Source organism: Lepidothrix coronata, unplaced genomic scaffold, assembly GCF_001604755.1.
Source record: "Lepidothrix coronata isolate B3197 unplaced genomic scaffold, Lepidothrix_coronata-1.0 Scaffold43, whole genome shotgun sequence".
NCBI lineage: Eukaryota > Metazoa > Chordata > Aves > Passeriformes > Pipridae > Lepidothrix > Lepidothrix coronata.
The window spans coordinates 1,779,822-1,792,672 of record NW_016690223.1 but is presented as its reverse complement, the minus strand read 5'-3'; the positions used below and the strand labels follow the sequence as shown (position 1 = coordinate 1,792,672).

Here is a 12,851-nt window from a genome sequence, read left to right as displayed (position 1 = left end):
ATGCTCAGAAAGGCAACAAGTTTGTTACAAATGGATGCAAGCTACCAAGTTCGTTTCCAACATTGGTAAATGTTGCGAACTGTTTAAAAGTGAAGCAGTTACACGAGCAGATTTTGGAGATGGGGGTGAATTAACAGATTTACACCAAAGAAGAATTTGGCCTTTGACACTGTGGGCTGCTCTCTCCAAAGCTGTCTGGGGTGCCCACATTTCTGATTCTTGTAGCAGTTAGTATAGTAGTAGGGCTATATATTTATTTACAGTAAAAAGACCTGTGAGGACATGAATACTAGTATGACTAATATATACAGATGTATGAATCTTTTAGATGGCATTTTATATGTTGTATTCCATCATCTTATTCTACTTTAACATCTATTTGCTTTTTGTACAGATTGGGAATTGGTACATAAGCTTAGCATCAAGGATTATGCTAATGTTTCACAAAGATAGGCAACTGTGATAACATATAATTCAAAACTCACATTTTATGAAATTCAAGTCTTTCAAAGTGATTTTCCCACTATTTCTTGAATTACCTATTCATTTGATGACACTTTCTCATTGGGAGATATTAAGTTATTAACCACCTATTAGAAAGACTGGTGCAGCATGCTGAAAGCAATAAGGAGGTATAAAATCTGACCCTATAAAAGCAGTATCATCACCAAATTTATGTCCTACAAAGAAGAAACTATGAGAGTATTAATAGCATGCAATCCATTAATTTTCCTGCCCAGAAATGGTTTGTAAGTTATTTAAAAATTAAGATATTGATATTTTTCTATTCAATAAAAGACAGCAATGTTATCATATGTGTGTGGATTAATTCTTTTTTTCAGATAGCACTGACCAAAATGGCTACTTGCTTAACAGTACAATCCTGCAGACTTTAGGAAACATATCAGGGTTTTTTCCAAACACCTTTTTGGAGTGTGTAAGGACAGGATAAGTGGCATTGCTACCAGGCACGGAATGTGTGGCCAGTGGTTTGTGGTGAAAATGGGATTTGGCTCCTTGCAACTCAACACAAAACTTTTTGCCCGAGTCAAAAGGCTGCTGTGTAAGCAGGGATTTCAGGCCACTCCAGTGAGAGGGCATTTTGTTGCTCCTGCTGTAGGACAGGGATGCAGCCTGGCCCCCACAGCAGTCCCAAAGCAGGGGGCTGCTCTCAGCTCCACACACAGGCCCTGCTCCCCCCTCATGGCTGCCAAGCGTTTGGGGAGCACCAGGCAACTCCTCTGGAATCCAACCGTGAGCCGGCCCCTCAGGGGAGCAGGGTATGTGCCATGGCCTGTCCCCACAGGGCTGTGCCTGGCAGGGGGGGCTGGACAGAAAACCAGGCTTCTCATGACAGCTCCTGCCCGAGACCTGCCCAGGGTGGGGAGTCTGGATGAGACCCTGCTGTGGGGAATCGGTGTCCAACACAGCCCCAGGATGACAGGGATGGGATGTGGGGATGGGGACAGGTGAGACCTCCATCTCAGAGGGCCAGAGCTGCCCATGGGCATGGGTCTTTTGGCTGGTGGAGTTAAGAAAGAGACACTTTAGGCAGGAATATCTCAAAGGGCAGAGGGGGTTTGTGGTTTGCTTCATCTCAGATTTGATTCCCTGGAGAACCCCTACCAGCAATCCCCCCAGACCCCACCAGCCCTCTGCTCGGCATGGTGTGATGTGACCTGGCTTCTCCCTGGCAGTGCTGGGCCCTACTACATCCAGTGACAGGATAGACAGTCAGTGCTCACCGCTGAAACAAGAGCCTGACAATTAAATGCTCCCTAATTGAGTTTGCTTGTCATGGACTTGGCCCGTTCTGTGCCAGAGTGTCCCTAGCTCAGCCTATCAGTGTGTTAGCACAGCTTGTCAAAACGCTCCCGTGGTCTCAGCAAACAGCTGATTGAGACGCTTGTCCCTTCTGATGCGATGCATTGTATCCATGCATACAGCTCCCATGCACGCTGTTTGCCAAAGGGCAGGTGCTTCTGTTCATTGAAACTCAGTCACCATAATTAAGACACTTTTTAGGTCTTCAGTTCTATTTTTTTGGAAGCTATTCTTGTGCTCCTGACAAATACAGCATAAGTGGTGAGTGAGGGGAGAACTCATATTCCCTATGACAAGGAAATGATAACATCGTTCCCAGAGCATAATCTGGGGTTTATGTTTTACAGATTTGTTGTAATTGTATTTACTCTCCTCCTGCTTTGCTTGATATAAGATAACAAATCCTGCAGGAGAATGCATTGACTTTGTGTAAGCAGAGAATAAGTATTCAGGTTGAAATCCCTGTAGGAAACAAATGATCAGACCTGATTTTTGTTCTTCTAAAGAGCAAACACCCAGGTTAGTCGTGGGTTCATGGATTGTTTTCTTTAGATTATATCTGTCTTACAAAAATGATACGAAGGTCCTGAAAAGTTATCCAATTAGAAAGTGATAAAGAATTCAAAAATTATTTCAAAGGAAAATTAGACAAACTGGTGGGGAAAAGGTCTGTTAAGGATATTTCCAGGTACTTTTGGGTTTTTAACCAAGTGAGGACTTGTTCTAGGGCATGAAATTCTATGTGATCTATTTTAGTGAATAGCTGGGGTGGTGAAGGACTTTGCTATACTAGATGAAAGAAAAAAAAGCACCATTTTAATATTGACTGTAGTGCACTGTGACGGATTGATGATGTAGCAGGCCTGGTAAGTACTTATCAAGCTGAAACAGGACAAATGCATGCAAATGTGAATCTTGTTCTTTATTCATCGACTGTCACTACTCCTGAACTTAATATTTTTTTTCATTTTAGTCTCCCTGTTCCTCATTTCTAGTGCAATCAATATCAACCAAGAAGTGCTCTGCTAGAAATGTGTTGTGCTTTACATTGAGCATCGGGTTTGTTTGATGTTAATAGCTCTGAGTGCGTGAGGCCAGCTTGTCATTACCTGATATTACGCTTCCCTCATATCAGTGCCAATGAGTCTAGAGGAACTGCTGGGAAGACACAGGTTTTGAAGTTTCCTGCTCTTCCCCTTTATTTTTTTTGATATATTCACATCCCTAGTTTAGTATCCTGCCTTACAGATGATTGGTTTTCATAAATTCTGGTCAGTTAAAGAGTCAGAGTTGAAAGCCTATCCAAAAGATTAGATCTTCAGACAAGGCCAGTGCACTAGCATGGTAATGGAAGATAATAGAAGAGGCTATGCAATGTTTTTTTGTACTCTTCAGTTGTTTACATTCTAACCTGGATTCCTTTAGTCAGCAACTTCTTTTGGTTGTTGGTTTGGTTTTTTTTTCAGTCTATGAGTTCTAAGAATCTCAATCTTCAGATGAAATAATCACAAGTTCTGCCATTTATTTTTTTTTCAGTTAAAAGTGTTACTTCTGACATTTATTGGGTGACTGGTGTCTCTTAGTCCTTATTAGTAAAGTGCTAATGAATTAGTGAGGTGGGTTTCGGATGGGTTTTTATTCAGTTTGTATGGTTTTGTTCAGTTTGTGTGTTTTCTACTTGATATGGTTACTCTAATCATGTCTGAAAGCCTCATTCCTACACTAAAGGGTAGTCAAGTAGATTAAACTAACTTTTGATAAAGTATTTTTTACCAATACTAAGGGCAGGAGAGGGGAGAATTGTTCTTCATGTTAAGTTTCATGGACCTTCCTGGTAAACATGTCCTGTTTTTTACTTTTTAGACTCCCACAACTTACTTATTACTTTATGTTACTTTCTGATTGACTCAGATGTTTTCATAGCATGTCAGTGACACTGCAATAATTTAAAACCACTTGTTGCTGATGAAAATAAATGGAAGTGGCCTCATTTATGTCTCTTGACCATTATTTTTGATCTGAATGTCAGAAGCTGTGCTCAGAGGAAGTCTATGTATGCAGATTGATAGAAATCTGAGAACACTCATGGAAATTTGCTACTTAATACGTTGGCAGTTTCCTCTGCCTTTATGGCACTCCCTCTTCCCCCTGCATACAGCAGATGTGGCACCCTTATGAATTAATTATCTGATATACAGGTCCAGAATGAGTTTCCATATATTCCTGTACTACAGTCTTCTGCTTCTAAATTAAAATGTTTGATTGAAAATGAGATGATTGAAGGTTCCATTTCTCCCTGATTATTACACTAGGGTACTTGTAGCCTGCTTAAATGGAATTTGTGGTGGGACAGATGACTTCAAAAAGAACAAGGAAATATGTTTCTCCTTTCCATTCTTTATTTGCAGAAAATACAGAATACTTCATTCTGTCTTCTCTAGGAACAGCTACAAGAAAAAATTTTATTGAGTCAAGGGATTTTACCTCAAGTCTTTTGCCTTAGACAAAAGTTTGGTATTTTTCTTTGGAGTTCCAGTTTTACAGGTTAATGTCTATGCCATTTTGAAGTGCACATCTTTGCAAGTCTACATGAGCACAGCTTAAAAACATAGATATTTTTTCTTACCCTCCAAGATACAGCAGTCTGGGTTTTATTGTGAGCCAAGAAACAGAGCATAAAGTGCCTACAGATTCTGCCCATGGAATTACTGTATGTACAGGCAATCTGCTAATGTGTTTAAGGGTTGTGTTTTCATTGCCATTGTTTTTCAGACAGCTAATTTAAAAATTAGCAGTGGATTTATTTGCAAGTGGTACTGTCATATCTACAGTAAAAACAGTTCCTATGCATTAAAGTTGCTTGAATTTGTGCAACTGGATTTTCTAAGATTCCTGCAGAAAACAATTCAGTTTACTTCTTGGAATTAACTCCTCCAAGATTTCACCATTATTTTGCAAATGTTTCCCTTACCTATGTGCTTTTCCTGGGATGGTAGCCAAATCTTAAGAGAATATTACTAAATAGATTAAACAGCAGCAGTATGTAAGGTTTCTCATACTCTAGGAAATGAGGCTAAACTGAAATCTCAAACATAAACTCATAGCCCAGACTGTGCAAGAGGAATGATTGAGATACATTTCAGAGACATATTCAGTTAAACTTCCTTTGAAAATTGCATAATTGTATCTCTTGCATGTATATGTGTACTTTATATTAGCTCTAAACAAATCTTAATATGTTCACCGTGCATAATCTTTTTTTTCATTCATTCACCAGTTTTACTGCTGTGTATCTCTCCTACCAACTTTCAGAATTGTTTGGCTCTTAATGACTCGGTAGAGGACAAGCTTGATGGTAAAAGTACTTCAAACCATTTCAACTCCTGAAGATAGAAGTAAAAGAAGTATCTGTAGCAGAAAACGGGTTGATGATTTCATTTAACTGCAAGCCTTTTAGCAAATCCATGTCCATCTAGCACTTTGTGATTGTCACCATGCATGTCACAGTCATCTGACACCTTTTGTTCAAGCAATGGGAGTTAACTTTACTTCAGCTCTAGCAATATAGTGCAAAGTTGAGCAGTTCCACTTGCAGGACAAATGTAAGAGCAAGCTCAATACAGTTCCCAAAGTTAAAAGAATACCTGTATCTGGCCATTAAGTCTGTAGTCAGACACTTTTTGTACAACTATACCCAAAGTAGCACTACTTTGAGTACACATTTTGTTAAAATTGCTTTCATTTATAATAGTTCTAATATTCTGAAAATATGTCACAAAGCTGCAAGGTTATTTGTAGATATTCTGCTTCTTGCAAGTACTTTTAGACACCTACCAGCACCTGTTTTAGAAAAGCACCGCAGTGCAGGTGGTTCCCTGGGGTATTTAAGACATTTCTCTTTTGTTGCCACTAGCTATTATCTTGATAAATCTCTTCTGATAACATTAGCTCTTTACCACTTCATCTCACTCCTCTCAGGGAATGAGGAATGGAATTTAGCCATAAGCAGTAATGGGTTACATCCACACTTGGATAAAGTGTATTAAGTGGTTTGCATTTGCATCATCCTCATTGGTGTTTCTCTGGAGTGGTCTATGCTCCTATTTATAGGGAATCAATTCAAGCCAACAAATTCATCCATCTGAGAGAAATTAAGTCTAACTCCAGTTCTACTGAACATGGGCTATGGGTAGGGACATTAGACAAGGTTATGGGTGTTGGGTTGTGGAGGGGGAAGAGGAAAATCCTTCTAAGACATTAAAATTAAAGGTCGTGTCTGCAACGATCAGAACTTGAAACAGCCAAGTGACTGTGCTAATCAATACTCTAGTGCAAATGTTGTGGCAAAGACTGGAACTGGTTAAACATCCTTAGGCCTTGTCAGGCCACCTCTTCTCAATGTGAAACAAGTAAAATTCAAAACTGTATTGAAGCAAGTGAGCTATAGAAATTGCTTTTCTCCCCAGCAGCCTGAACTGTCTTTGCTCATTAGGGTAAGATCCTGCAATTTCTGTTCACCAATTATAACAGCTACATCTCTTCCTAACAAGACTCAGAAATCTCATCAATCTCAAGTGGCCCAACTGAATATTTTCATGGCAAAAATTATCAGAGTCTAGCGAAAAAGGCACAAGAGTACGTTCAGCCTTCAGAGAGCAGCTTGGCTCTGACAAATACAAAATCGGGCCCATAAGGTTGGGGAGGTAATTCCATCTCTTACTAAATCACTCATTTGTGTTCTCTGCTCCTCAGATAAACACTTCAGAAGGAAGATGTTGCTTCCCTCTTCCTCTTCCTTATCCATTAAGTAAGTGGACTCTTCAAATCTGTGTTCATAAAGAGGCAGCTGACCTATGGTGGTGAGTGCTAGACTGTCTACAGCTAACCCAGGCAACTCGGAACTACAAATCTCATTTACCGATCAATAATATTTCTTCTGTGATATCACTTGAAGACACCTTTTTCTGGTAACTATGATGAGACAGCAGCAGCTGTCTGCTTCAGTTCCATTTTGCTACAATGAATAGCTATCTCCTCTCCTTCAAGTGCTCTATACTTGTGCCCACATTTCAAACCTTCCCTGGCCTTGCCAACTACAGACTGGATCTGCAGCAGCCCTTTACTCCAGCTCTGTTCTCAAAATGTAGCTCCCATTTTAATTGTCTCAGTCATAAAACTCAGATGTTGGCCAAATGGTCACAAACAAGCAACAAAAAAATCCCAAACTTCTTACATCTAGCCTTGATAGTGATTTATAGTGCCTGTGGTTGTAGTATATGCTCACCTTGAAAGAGATCTAGCTTCACATTGTACCTGTATCCAAGTCTTTTTCTTTCTCCCAAGGAGTATATTGCTGAGAACCCATTTTTCATATACAGACATCTATTTCCACATGAACAGGGGTATGAAAACCTGGTGTTTAACTTGCTAGGTTACCTAAAGACCAAGTCATTGAACTGTGACTGTTTAAATATTCTATACAAATATTAAGATGTAATACAGCTGCAATAAAAGAGAGGGATAAAAATACCTACCCTACAGTAGCCTGCCTTCTGCTAATTAGATTATGCTCCAACACATAGGATATCTCAGGCCTCTGATTCTCCAGAACCACCACTTCTTTGTGAATTTTTCCTCAGCTAGTTATTGAAAGGTGAAAAAAAGCTGATTTACATTTTGTCTGTGCTTTGTCTTTTCTTTCATTCACTGCTGGACATGAATCATGCTTAAAAGGCTACAATTCACTCATCCTGAAGTCTTCTAGAAGTTCTGTAATTGTGGACACTGGAGTGATCCCCTTCCCACTCTGCCAAGTGAGACCGAATGACAATTTCTGCATAAGCATTGTGGCATGCCCTAGATGCAAGAGCTAATATCAAAGTTTACTGTCAGGCTCCTGCAGTTAGTGCTGGTGCCTGTCATAGCTTTGCTTCTGTTGTCACTCAATCAAGCTGTATAAAGGCATCCTGGGCATGATGTTCCCATCCAAATCCAACAGACGTGTGTCTGGCTTCAAAATCTGTTGTCATGTCAATCTCTGTTTTAAAATAAAGTCTTTCTGTATTTTAAAAACTGTCAAGACTTGCATAGGAAAAATGTTATCACAATGTAATAATTTTCTTTTGTTGTACTTAAAATCCAGATTCCAATGCCTTTAAGGGTGGAAAGGGATTTGGTGATTTTTTTTTATTCCCCAAAGTATAGTAAACAATTTCTATTATAACTGTCTATTATAAATGAAATGCATTTGAAGTTAAGAGGTAGTAGTGAGCATCTTGAGGTAAAAACTTCAAAACCATAAATCCTCCAAGTCCCTGTCTCATTTCACACAGCCCCCTCCTCAAAAAAAAAAAACAAACAACTAGGACTTTATGGGGAGAGAAGAATATAATACTGGAATACAGATGAATGATATATTCAGGTCTGGCAGCAACCAGTGCAAGGTGCCTTAGAGAAGACTGCCTGAATTCTATTAGTGGGTAACCATGAAATAATCTGGCTATCTGGGACCCTTCTCTTTAATGTCTTTTACTTAGAATGTAGCTTATGTCGAGAAACAGTACAGTGTATATTGCTCAGAAAATTGTCGTGTCTAATATTGAATGGTGCTGTTCAGATGGATGTTGCTGTCTTACTTTGTTCTGTGTAAAGAAATCTTCTATTGGAGTTTCATGGGTTGAGTGGAACATTTCAAACATCCACACAAAGTATGTAAGAGAAAAACAGTGGAGAATAAGGCCTGTACTCAAAACAAGGATGTGTCTGTGGAAAAGGTTCCTGATCAAAGCTCTCCAAGACTTTAAGCATCGAACCATCTTTACTATCTTCACTCTCATAATATGATATTCTAACTGACCCAGAAAAGTCTTACTGATCTGCCTAATTACTCATTCTCCCAATTTTACAGGGAAAACACGTTTTTCATTTTTAATAAATTATTTTCTTTTGCACCTATGTAAACACCTTCATTCCCTTTCAGCTCAACACTCTGCAAAGTTGGTGGCAATGTACTCATTTTCCTTATAAGGCAAGATGACTAATGATACTACTTAGTAAAGTGATAGCAGCAGTAATAAAAAGAACAAAAATATTTCATTGTCTTCTTCTAATGCATCCTTTGTAATAAAAACTACATAAGCTTTTTAAACTCGGACTAAATTACTAGCAATTTCCATTTAAGGTGTCTGATGGTACTGTGTGTTTCAGTTATTGCTTTCTCATTTCTCATAGTATAATACATGCACACCCTTTATCCAAAGGATAAATTTATTGTTTTGAAACAGTCTTTTCTGCATTTTCTGCCCCAGCTTAGGCCTAAAATTAATATTATGGTAGGCATGAAACCATTAGATTCATGCATAAGGGGAAGCAGCGATATACTGATTTATGTAATTTTACAGGTGGCTAGGGAAAGCTGGAACTTGATTTTCATGTTTTTATACTTCCCCTCGTTTGGTTTCTTGATGACAGTTGCCACTACAGTATTTGAGAGAAGACAGAAGCATCCTCCTCTGTGGGTTGGAACAGGGCCTTCAGCGCACTAATCAGCACAGGGTCACAGTGCAGTCTGAGGCCGTTGGGACTTGAACCTGCAAAACATCCAGCTTAAGAACTGTTCTTTGCATTACAAAGCTGTGTGGCACAGCCATACATTGAGTAGCAATAGGACATTGTTCCACATATAGAAAAAGGGTGCAGGTGGCCCATTCAGAGGGATTTGAAGGTGTTTATTGCTCCTGGAAAAACCTGCATGTAAACTGCTACAGAACAAATGCTAAGGTAATTTTGTCCTCTTTAGTGTTACCTTGAAGTAGTAAAAAACCAAAATAGGTAGCTTCTCCTCACTGTCAAGAAGTACAGAACTGTGTGCATACATGAACACTGTATAGGTAATTTAGGGGATGAAAGGCTGACACTGTAATGTGAAACACTCCAAGGCACCATAATATTGCTTTTGTAATTGTGTCTGGCACAGCCACTTGCAACTTTGGTGTTCCTGGTCAGCCTGCCATCACTACTTGGTTTCAAGTAAGTTTTCTCAGCTTTGGCTCTTGGTCTAAAAAGTTCTTGGTAAAAATATTTGTAGTTCAGCATTATTTGTTCTGTTCTGCAAAGTCTCCTTCTGTTACTACTCTAACAAGACACACGATTCCAAGTTTTTTCCATGGGTAATGAAATTGGCAGATGACTAATGTTAAGTTGAACAAGAAGAATTTAAACTCCTTTGACAATCCTTGGGAAAGACATACTGTTATATGTCTCCCCCGAGCCCCAGCAACTATACAGTCATTGCTTATCCCTTCAGCTTTCCAGTTCTAACACTCGGGAAGAGGGAGTTGTTGGCACTTGTTCATTACAAGTTATTCCCATGTTTGCAGTATGTCATAGTTTGCTAGGGGCAAAATGATGAGTGAGAAGTGTGAATGAGCATCATACAGGTTGTTACTCTGGACTTCTTACTCCTCAATGTTACACGTGGGGTTCCCAAACTGTCTTTGCTGTGTGCCATCACAAACAGGAGCTCTGCGGTGTAGGGCAAGCTCTGTGCCACTGTGAAGTGTTCTGCACACTAATAATGTTACCTGCACAGCTCCTTGTGCAGTATAAACTTGGCAATCCAAAACTGTATAGGATACTGTTAGATATTCTCATCTAATTTAAAGATAGTTGGCTAGGTTCCAAACACCTAAGTTTAAGGAATTCAGTTATATAAAATATTAGCTATGATTTTGAAGCCAGAGGGAGGAACATCAGGTTGAAAATTTATTCCATTTAATCAGTAAGCTGCTGTGAGGCTTTGCAATCATTGATCTGACCTAATCATTCATCTAATTACCATAATCTCTCCTGACATCTGATGCTCACATTTTCTTGTATTCAAAGAAATGTATAAAACAATGGTCTTAGAATTATTTCTGAAATGCAGGTCTGTCCTCTTTGACCAACTGCTACCTTTACTCTCAACAGGACAGAAAGCCTCATGATGCTGTTTGCAGAGAACTTGGGATGAGGGAGCCACAGTCTGATCCCTCCTGATGCTTCTGCCTTCATCTCCTGGCTGCTTCTGTCACATGGTCTTTGGAAACATCCTATGGCATCTGTAGCACCCATTCCAGAGCATTCCAGTATTAACTCTGACCTCTTCACTGGTGAAAATGTGGAATTATTCCAGGTCTCTTTTCCTGCATTTTGATGGAGAACCATATCTTTGACAGTTTTCAGTCAGTTCTGATTCACCTTTAAGCAGTCCAAGTTGGGCCACATTTCACTAGATTGCTTATGAAAATATTATGAGAAGATGGCATCAAAGCTTTGCAAAGATGTATGGTTTCTACCTCTTCTCCCTTAGCTAGAAGGTCCCCTCCTGTAGAAAGGAATTACACTGCTTTGCCATCATTTGTTACTGACATACTCATGTAGGCATGCTTCATCTCCTTGGAGCCAAGAAACAGGCCTGCTCTTCATTTGTTTTTATAAAGATTTTCTATAAGTACTTAGAGAAAGTTTGGCTTTTTATTTGCAAAGGTAGGACTCTGGTCAGGGCTATTGAACTCTCCCAAAAGTCATATAAAATTGTAGCCTTATGCACCTGAATGAAGACAGAGAAATCATAATCAAATAACCTCGAATTTCTAACAGTTCTGTGCTTGGCTTAGCAGCTTCAGTAGATATTCAGTTATGTAATTTTAAATAAAACTTGCATTAGACATTCTCCTTTAAAAGATACTCTAAAGCACAAAAAGTGGAAATTTTCAATGTGATGCCCCTTACGTGAAGAATATTAGGATAAAGGTATGTTCTCTTCTCCAAGTTCCTCACAGGTTGTCTAATAAAAATAATTGCAGGTTACACTAAGAATAAGTGTTATTTTCTCTAAACAGAGTATACCAGGCTTTCCTACTTACATGCAAACAGGACAGACTAGGCGAGATGCAGTTATATCAGTAAAAGCATTAACAAATGAAGCGAAAATGGGACTGACCACTTGTACATAGCAAAACAGGTGTATTTTATAAACTGAGCTTACAGTGACGAATGTGAAAGTTGAATCTTCTGTTAACACTTCATATCCAGACACTTATCATAAGGTAGCTTAGTAAAGAGCTTAGGCTGTCTTAGAGTGAAGAGTGTAAAGAATGCTAGAAAATTAGTTAATTGTCTGTATTCTTTGTGATTATGAGAAACTCTTTGGATTTTATTTTTTACTCAATTTTAGGGTTGGTGCTCTTCACTGACTTTAGAGGACATTGAAAGGTGTCCCCAGTCTCACTTCATAGCCCCAGTCTCACTCACACAGCTAGTGTTTGGTTATTGAACACCTCCAAGACATGGAAAGGCCACTCCAGCTCTGACAGGTAAGGCAAATCTATTCCTTTTCTCCACGGTTTCAGGAGGGATCCTTGCACATTCTGCTGCATCCAGCCCCTGCTGCACAGACACTATGTTCCACCAGTAGACAACCCATGGAGAAAGTAGGGTAAGAGGTATTTTGACCAGGGCCAAGCAATGAGAAAATCACAAGCCTGGCTCTTCCGGCTCATGGAACACTTCCCTGTCTGCTCTGCCACTGCCAGACACCTTCTGGCTGTCTTGGGTACATGGTGTGACTCAAAAGGACATAGACAGGAAAGACTTTCAGAGAGCCCTGGGGCAACCATTCTCCAGTAGCAGGTGATGCTTACAATGATTTCCTTTTGAGCCTACTAAGTGAACTATTCACCCTGCTCGATGTAAATAAACAAGACGAGTGGTTTTTACACTAGGAAATATTTGGGTTTATGTTGAGAAGATGTTAATTTAAGGAAGGCAAGTAAGCAGGTCCAGAGTCAGAAATTCACTTTAGTTGTTTGTTGTTTATCCAATAAAAATATTTTTCCCTGTGGTAACTTTAATATCCTTGAGCTAAGAATTAGGGAAAAAAAATATACTGCTACCCTAGGGATATCTGGTAAAAGAACCAAATTTAAGAAAGAGCACACCCTTCCCCTGCAACCCAATTATACCAGTCCTTCCTGGAAGGGGGCCAG

At 39.4% G+C, this 12,851-nt stretch overlaps 1 protein-coding gene across 1 annotated transcript in view; it reads left to right on the top strand.

Annotated features, from left to right (window-relative positions):
* KCNK13 (potassium two pore domain channel subfamily K member 13) overlaps positions 1-12,851 on the top strand; it is an 80,264-nt gene that overhangs the window by 66,173 nt on the left and 1,240 nt on the right. The window lies entirely within an intron of this gene.